This window comes from Ascaphus truei (genome assembly GCF_040206685.1).
Source record: "Ascaphus truei isolate aAscTru1 chromosome 12 unlocalized genomic scaffold, aAscTru1.hap1 SUPER_12_unloc_8, whole genome shotgun sequence".
NCBI lineage: Eukaryota > Metazoa > Chordata > Amphibia > Anura > Ascaphidae > Ascaphus > Ascaphus truei.
In genome coordinates this window covers 153,154-162,841 of record NW_027453844.1, presented here as the reverse complement: position 1 = coordinate 162,841, position 9,688 = coordinate 153,154, and positions in this window count along the sequence as shown.

Here is a 9,688-nt window from a genome sequence, read left to right as displayed (position 1 = left end):
GACTGATGTCACTTCCTCAGGGGTTCATCCCCTGAGGAAGTGACGTCAGTCACAAAACACGTAGGTTCAGAGGTCACGGCACCTTGGAGAAGTACTGGTTGTGAGAACGTGTCAGTCAAGTAAAGCAGGGAACAGCGTCATCGAGACATCGCAAGAGAGGCTGTTTTGCATGTGTGCAGGTGTGTGTGGATTTCCCTTCCTCGGCATCCATCTTGGAGAGTGTTCCGAAGTCAGAGGAAACGGGACATATACCACACATCGGGGAGCCCGTGAGGACCCTTACTGCTGCCGGCGTCTGCCTTACTTGGTTATTCCAGTCCTGCTGTAAGTAGGGTTTTGGGTTTTAACCCCCTGATGACCCGCTGCCGTAGGCTCCGTTTGTTTTAATAAATAGTTATTTTATTTTCAGCTTGTTTGTTTAGTGTTATGTCTCTTGTTATGTGTTCTATGTTGTTTGTTTAATTTTAATATTACGTATTACACTATTATTTTCTTTTTGTTTCTGTCCCTATGTCACGGACCCCCGGATTGGAGATCTTTCAGTGATTGGACCATCTGGATTCTCTCCCCCTTCATTTGTTTGGACTCTATTTGGGACTTATTGGACTTTTTGGGCGCTGGTCTGTATATGTTTTTAATAAGTGATGTTGTGACAAATGTGAGAGAATTCTGAATAAGTGTCCTTTCGATATTATAATCCTAACCATCGAAGAGATCCAGAAACTTCTACAGTACTGATATCTAAAGAAAAAAAACACATAATTGGAGAGCAAGATACTACAGAAATTCACCACTCAAGAGATTGAAGCCTTAAAATGTAAAATCAGGCGTGACGGCTGAACTGCATGGATGTATGAGCCATTAGCTCCGTTGACAGCCGGCGGCAAATTTAATAATAAATAGCATCACAGCGTAAACACCAACACGAGAACCTTACCCAAAGCTGCCTTATACAGCCAGGATGTCGAAAGGGACCCATTCAAAGTGAACCTCCACAGTCCTGACTGATTATTTTGCGAAAGGGGACTCAGCACGCGCCAAAAGCCAAGAGGGAATGGCGCGAAGTGGCTCAGACTCGGAGGAGGAGGAAGACAGAGTGGAGAATCCCAGTGACAATCAGATTCTGAGAAGGAGGGACATGAGGGAATTATGTCTCGATATCAAGAGATGTTTACAGACGGAACTGGCTGCATTGCGTGCTGATATATGCGGGATCGGAGAGATGACAGACTCCCTAGAGAAGAAAATGGACGCCACAGTGAAAGCGCTACACAGAACCGACAAGCAAGTGGCGCAGGTACAAGAGTCGGTCAGGGATCTCATGGATAGGCAGGAAGATGCCGACAACCGAGACCGCCGGAATAATGTGTGAGTCAGGGGAGTGCCAGAAACCGAGACAGACCCAGAGGAGTTTATGGGAAGATGGCTCCAACACTTAATGCCCGATCGAGCAGCGCAAGACCTGTATCTGGATCGTTGCCACAGAGCTTTGAGGTCACGGCCTCAGCAAGGGGACCCCCCACGAGACATTATCGCTCGGTTCCATTTCTTCAGAATAAAGGAGGCGTTCAGACAAATGACCAGGAGTGAAGTGGAATTCGAGGGCTATAAAATACAAGTCTATCAGGACATCTCCCCCACCACCCTCTTAAAAAAGAAGTAGCTAGCCCCCGTCACCAAAGTGCTGCGGGAGGAAGGAACCCGGTACAGGTGGCTATACCCGTTTGGGCTACTGGTGGTCCAAAACGTAGCGGCCAACACACTGAGGCCCCCTGAAGACGGAGCAAATTTCCTCACCAAATTGGGGCTCCAGGACAAAATACCGGAGGAGATGTCCGCAGGGGGATCAGCCCCAGAACCATCCTGGAAGGATAACAGGAGAGGAGCAATCCCGAAATCCAAAGTGAGGTCGCGCTCCAAGTTGCAGATCAGTGCCTTCACCTACCTGTTCCAGTTGATGTTTCGTCGTTGCGAGCCCATTTAAAGACTTGTTAAGGTCAGTTGATGCTCCCGTCCCTCAGCCCTGACAGCGCTCCTCTGAGAATGGTGGCCATCTTGGATCGGCTCTCGCTCCACATTGGAGAGGGGGCGGAGCAAGATGGCGACGTAGGAGGAAGTGCCACTTCTCGCGAGAGGCCGGATCGCAAAGAGACTTGCCACACACAAAATAGCGCCGGAACCCGATGGAGAGGATGACGATACGATTACCTTCCGGAAGTCTCCTAAAGTTTACTGGCTGGGACCAGAGGTAGCAGTAAAGCTCGGAAGCAACACCACAAGGCAAAGGCACAGTGGACTATGCACGACACGGGATGAGGGGGAGTGGGGGAATGGGCAGCAGCAACACGAATATAGGACCTACTGTCTCTATTAGTAAATAAAAAAGCTGGAATGTAAAAGGAAAAGGGAAAGGAGTATGGGAGGAAGGGAACGCTAAGGGGGCTCTCAAAAAATAAAAAAATATTTCATAAAAAAAAAAGAACCCAATCACGCAGCAATATATCATAGCACCCCTAGCAAGAGAGAGTAGCAGTTGGCTAGACATATACATGAGACATAGTAGGCACAACAGGGCTATCTGCTCAAAGAACCCCCACATAACTATCTCCCATTTACTGGGGCTCACTTCCGAGCTACTCACGCTTAGGGTAACAGAGAAGGAGGGAGTACATAATTCAGGACACAGGCCCCCCGAGCTTTACATGAGGGCGAAGTTACTAGAGTAGCAGGTAGGGTTTAAATAAGTTTGAGGTTAAAGTTGGTAGTTAATGTTTGAAGTTAAACAAACAGAGTTCAATAGAGTCTCAAGGAACAACTAAAGCGAGGAATAGAGAGTAACACTACATGCGAGTTCAGAGGTAGTTGCAAAACTGAAGGGACCGTGACGGATGTGGATCAAGAAGAGTTTAAGATTGGATTATGAGATGAGAACTAGATTTAACCGAAAGTTAGGGGATAGGTTAGACATCACACAGGACCTATTCAGCAACTATCTAACAGCTACAGTAAATATAGGAAATATAGACGAATAGGGATCCATCGAAGAGCATAGAGAGGGTAGCTTGCAGGTAGCAGGTCATGATCATAAGAGCAATAGTTGCTAAGATAATTCCAGACGCAGTCGCCGGCTGGAGCTGCAGTCTGGTCGGTTCCGTGGGCCTACAACCTCGACTCGGGGCTTTCACCCCGAAGTCTGAGAAAGTCCTTGGAAGGAGTGGGATCGGAGCCACCAGGTCTGAGGGAGGAGTACTGGAAGAGGCTTCAAGGGATCCCCACATCCCAAAGGCATGGGAAGGACAATGGTCATGGGCCATTGATTTCTTTCCCATTTTGTGTATCTTTCCTTATGTGTCCTTTGTCCCTTGTGTGTCCTCCCCCTCCCCCCCTATCTTCTGCCTAGGTGGAGCAACGTTGTGGCCCGAGGTACTGCAGGACATCGCAGGGTGGCAGGGGCTCCCGGGGGTCGACGCGTCACCTAGCATGGGATCTCGACTGACGAGAGGTGAGAAAAGACACACACCATGATGCTGACGGTTATATCACATAACGCTAAAGGGTTAAACTGCCCCCGTAAGAGAAAGGTGGCCCTCACGGATTACAGGAGAAAGGGATCGCATGTGGTCTTAATTACAAGAGACTCATTTTAGCTCCACCAGTTTTCCGAAATAATTCAACAAACATTTCACGCAGGTATTTCTATCCTCTGCAAAGGAGAAGAAACGGGGAGTTGCAATACTCATACATAATAGAGTAGATATGGTTGTAGACACAATCAAAAAAGACAGAGAAGGGTGGTTCCTCCTGTTGACAGGATCTATACATCAGCAACCCATCACACTAGTGACGATATATGCTCCAAACGGTCATGATACTGATTTTTACGCAGCAACTTTTAAAGCAATCCAGAAGCACGCCAAGGGCACCCTAATAGTAGGCGGAGACTTGAATGCGGTGCTGAACACAGACCTAGATAGATCAGGGCCCCCCAGGACTGGATCACAGAAAAGACCAAAAGCTCTAGAAAAGGGTCTACGAGATTTAGAATTGGTAGACATATTGAGGGAATCTCACCCCCTGGACAAAAACTATACATTTTATTCAGACCCATATAACTCCTTCAGCAGAATCGATTACTTCTTTGTCATTAGTAGACTGGTCCTGCAGATCTCCCACACTGGGATCCACAATATTTTGTGGTCAGATCATGCACCCATTGAGCTAAGGTGCGCACAAATAGGGCTGGACAGGCCGGGAGCAAATTGGAAACTGAATGAATCCCTAATTAAAATACCGGAATTACAAGAGAAGATAGGAAGGGAAATTACACATTTCTTTAGAGAAAATATAGGAAGCGTCAGATCTCATATCACCCTCTGGGAGGCACATAAAGCAACACTAAGAGGGGTCCTCATCAGTATAGCGGTCAAAAGAAAGAGAGAGAGAAACGCTGAAAAACCTGTGAGATCAGCATAAGCGGTCTCCTGACCCAGCTACCCTTCAGAAGATTAAGGACACACAGAACAAGCTGAATTTGCTACTCACCTTTCAGGCTGAGAAGACGCTGACTTGGTCAAAGAGGAAATTCTTTGAAAAACCAAACAAGCCAGATACCTTGCTGGCCAAAATGATTAACCCCAAGGGTAAGACTTATAACATCCAGGCTATAAGAACACAATCAGGCACAATTTCCGCCAACCCTAAGAATATAGTGGGGGAATTCAAAAACATCAACGAGCAATTATATGATGGAGGGAAGGTGACCCGCTCCTCTGGCACAGAAGGGGCCCTGAAGGATTTCCTGAGGGGCACGAATCTGACAGGTATGAGTGAGGTAGATAGAGAGGTAATGGGAAGAAATTTTACCCCAGAAGAAGTCATGGAGGTTATCACACATCTGAAACCCTCTAAAGCCCCGGGTCCTGACGGATTCTCAAATTTGTATTACAAAAAATACAAAAAACAATTAACCCCGTATCTCCTCTGTATGTTCAATCAAGTATTAGGCGGCACCCCTTTCCCCCGACACATGCTCCAGGCGTCTATCTCAGTAATACATAAGCAGGGAAAAGACCCCCAGGACTGTGGTAGCTACAGACCAATATCCCTGATTAATTCGGACATCAAAATGTATGCTAAATTATTGGCCAATCGTTTGAGTCTTGTCCTGCCCAGGCTGGTGCACCCAGATCAGGTCGGGTTTATCACGGGTCGGCAAGCCGCAGATAACATCAGACGAATTATTGATCTGTTAGAAATAGCCAATTTGAGATCGATACCAGTTATGGCGCTCAGCCTGGATGCAGAAAAAGCTTTTGACAGGATAGACTGGCCGTACTTAGAGGCCACACTTGGAGCATTTGGTCTGGGAGAGAAATTGACAAAAGCTATATTGGCCCTATATTCAGATCCGTCAGCGAGGGTGACCCACCAGGGATTCGCTTTGGATCCCTTCTTGATTAGGAGCGGAATGAGGCAAGGCTGCCCTCTCTCCCCACTTCTCTTTGCATTATGCATGGAACCCTTAGCTGCTCAGATACGAGACAGCAAAGACATCTCAGGTATTGCCACCGGAAGCCAGTCCCATAAGGTGGCACTGTATGCGGATGATGTTTTCCTGACAATAACTAGGCCCCTTACCTCTCTACCAAACTTATTCAAATTACTGGGGAGATTTAACAGGATCTCCGGATTCAAAATTAATCAATCTAAATCTGAGGCCATGAATATAAACTTACCAAAACCGTTGGAGAAGCTGATCACCCTCAACTTCAACTTTAAATGGCAGCAGACGCAAATTAAGTATCTCGGAATAAACGTAACTAAGACAACCAAACTGCTGTATCAGGCCAATTATCCCAAATTGATACACGCCCTGAAAGGGGACGTGAGGCGATGGGCCACCTACTGTATAACATTTCTTGGATAGGGAAGATCCACTGCATTAAGATGAATCTGCTACCTCGCCTCCTATATCTCTACCAAACAATACCGGTGACACTTCGATTGAGGGACACCCTCGCGCTGCAATCAGAGATAGATAAATGTATCTGGGGAGGGAAGAGAGCGAGAGTGGGCAAGCAGATAATGCGTAAACAATCAGGGGCAGGAGGGCTAGCGGTACCTTGCTTGTTTTCCTATTACAAGGCGGCACAATTATGCTAAATTGTGCAATGGCACACCGACCTGGACTCAAAAAGATGGGTCGAGATAGAAAAGGAGATTTGCTCCCCAATTGAACTGAAAAGTCTAATTTGGCTCCCCAAAAAGGTGTGATCAAACACCAAAATGCCGCTTTCCTCAATGACCAACTCACTCTCGGTGTGGGAGAGCATGAGGATCAAATGCAACTTGACCCACAAAACATCGGGTATGACCCCCTTATGGGATAATCCTCTATTTTCTCCGGGACTGATCAGTAACGATTTCACAATCTGGAAAGCTAAACACCTTAATAGATTAGTAGGCCTGGAGGGTAGAAGAGGCATACAAACATTCGATATCCTTAAAACCAATTAAAACATCCCAAATGCTGAATTCTTTAGATACCTCCAGGTCAGAGCATTCTACCAGGCTCATATCGCAGTTGTACAAAGAAGTAACGGGTTCGGGCGCTGCAGTGATAGAAAAACTAGGTTATATGACCAAATGGGAGATGGACTTAGGGGAAGTCTTGGAACTGGAGGAGTGGACGAAAATTGCAGCGGCAGTTTCCAAAAGCTCCATGTGCACGACCCTAAGGGAGAAAGCATATAAAGTTATGTTGAGATGGTACTAGACCCCCACAAAATTGGCTACATGTCTTCCTAGTTACTCCCCATTGTGCCCTAGACAATGTGGACAGCAAGAAGACTTGTTACACATGCTGTGGTCTTTCCCCAAAATAGCTGTGGTCTGGGACTCAATCAAAGATTGGCTGAACTGAATCCTAGACGTAGAGGTCCCGTTAGACCTGGGGCTGTTCCTCCTTAATAGACCGTTAAAAGGCCTACACAAACATGCTCATAAATTGATAACACATTTCGCAACGGCAGTACGGGGGGAGATCACAGCACGTTGGAAACAAAATGAGATTCCATTGATAGCTAAAATTCGGAACAGAATTTGGACAGTCTGTCAGATGGAGAAGTTGACCACAGGCGAAAACTACCTAAAAGTCTGGATGCCGTTGCTGGCCCAGACGGATATACTGGGGGTGGAAAGGTCCACGATTTGGCAGTAATAGAGAGAAATGTGTTCTCCCCTGGGGTGGTAGTGCAAAAATAGATGGACATGATGATTAAGAGTTATCAGGACTGATCTGAAAGGAGTCCCGCGAGGGAGGTGCAGACCGGGGAGACTCCAATCCCCAATCCCCCCAGTAAGCGATGAGCCGGAAGTAATAGAGCTCACAGCGGAACCACGGCAGAAGATATCACCCCCCTAACCCCCTCCAGACACCCCTACCCCCCTTCTATTAGATTAGCGTTGTATGTCTGTTTGTATGTCTCCCCAGTACGTCTTGTGATGATATGTGGTTAGTTAGAATGCATGGACACTGGATAATGTTCTGACATTGATGTGGATAATAATGTATGCACTGCCTGCCTGATGTACATGTGAATTACCAATAAAATTCAAGTTGGAAAAAAAAAAATGTAAAATCAATGAATGTATTGATAAATTCCGGGTTAAGCCCATCTTGTTACCCCTGAAACCCCTGTGGTCCCTGGCAGCTGCATAGCACCATAAGCCATTTCCATGGGTTATAACATGTAAAATTTAAAGTGTCCCCTGTTTTTCCACTTTTCATGTTCACTTTATCCCAGACTCATGACACTTTCTGTGTGCAACTCTTATATGGGAATTTTTGGTAGAAATGCAGTGGTTTTGTTTGCAGGAATTTGGGGGACAAATATACCTGTAGTCAACTAATTATCCCCGGTGTGCAGGCATGATTTTCTGGTATGCGGGTTGAATTACACCGTGGCTGCCCTGTATCCTCCAGACTCCAGGTTTTCAAGCTCAGATATCCCAACTCTATTTCCCTCATATATATGGGTTTTCCCAAAGTATATCATGTATTTAAATATGGTTTATCATGGTTGTGCAATTTCTGTAAATGTCTATTCAGTCAGTACAGGCTCCATACAAGTTCCGGGAAGTCTGGATAGATATCGGAGTTCAAAGAGGAGAGAGGATGTGGGGTGTTATGTGGCTAGAGCATGGTGAAGTACTGTATCTGGAGAACAGAGACCCCCTGTGGGGAGGACACTCTGATCTGCCAGAGTCAGTTGAGCCTGCAGTAGGTGGCAATGGGTTGACTGGAGGAATCCAGAGAATATCAGTGCATTTCCCATTGGTCAAATCATATGTCCCACCCATTTGGACAAGCTGAGCTGGCTTAACTTTCCCCCTCCTCTGATGTCAGCCAAAGAATGAGCCCCTATTCCTAATAGGTAGTGGGAATAAATTCCCACACTCTGATTGGTTGTTCCTCCATGCTGAACATAGAACAGTGGAGGGTATGTAAGGAGGTAGCCGACTGAGATAGCCATACCTTCAACTGGCTTGTGTCGATGAAGCTAGGTCAGGCTTTTCAAAGTTGCTCTGTTTGAAATTGCTGAGCAACTGGCTTTGTTTTGAAGCTAGGACAGTCTGCCCTGCAGGGACTAAGTCAGACGTGAAGTCAAAGTTCTGAGAATTGAACATAGCGGTCGCGGCTAGGATCTTTAGCCAAAAAGAGGACCAGGAAGCCCAGGTGTATATCTTGGTCATGGTAAGCCTTCCGAAGCAGGCACCTATTTGAGCCTAGATTTCACTACCCAGACCCCCAGTAAGTGTGTATGTTGTCTGTATTTTGTGTATTCATTGTGTGCATGCGGGTTTACCCGAATAAACTTCATTTTTTTTTATTACCTTGTTTTGCCTAGTGATTGATCCCGGTATAAATATGTAAAAAGTTCTGATCTCCCGTGACAAGATGGAAAAAAATAACGTTCCAAAGGGATCTTTAGGGCTACCAGTCGAGCAGAGTGAATCGTTGGACATATCAATGCTTTGAAGCACAATGTGGTTCATTGCCCTTCCCGAGAATATTCCACACTAGAAGTTATTATCATCAATCCTCAGACTCTAATCACTCTGATTTTTTAGAACGAGGATACTCACAACATCCCTCACCGATCATGACCAGTATCACGGGAGACCAGCAGTATTATCACACTACCACTGGGATCACTATCACCAGACAGGGCACAATAGTTGAATAAACAAAAGTTTATTCTGGCAAGCCAGCACACACACAAATCACACAATCACAGTATGACACTCACCAAGTGGGGCAATAATCTAGCCTCAGGCAGGTGCAGGAGCCTGCTTCGGAAGGCTTGGCATTAACGGCTTCTTCCCCGGCTTCTCTGTGCTCTTCTGTAAGCAACACTTTTAAAATAGCCCACCAGCCGTGACATCACTGTCTCCGATGCACTCTGCAAACTTGTATGGTACTGTGATCGGCTGTGCTCCTTACATAGGCCTAAGTCTCCTATCTTTTTTGCTGGAGCAGAGACCACCGGCCAATCAGAGCACAGATTGTGACGGTGCAGCCAATCATAGGATGAGTTCTTGTCCGGTTGCATCAATTAGGGCAGGAGTCTGGCTTATTGACTCTGGACTGCTTCTCGGGGTGTGAGCTGCTGGCGGGTGGGAAATT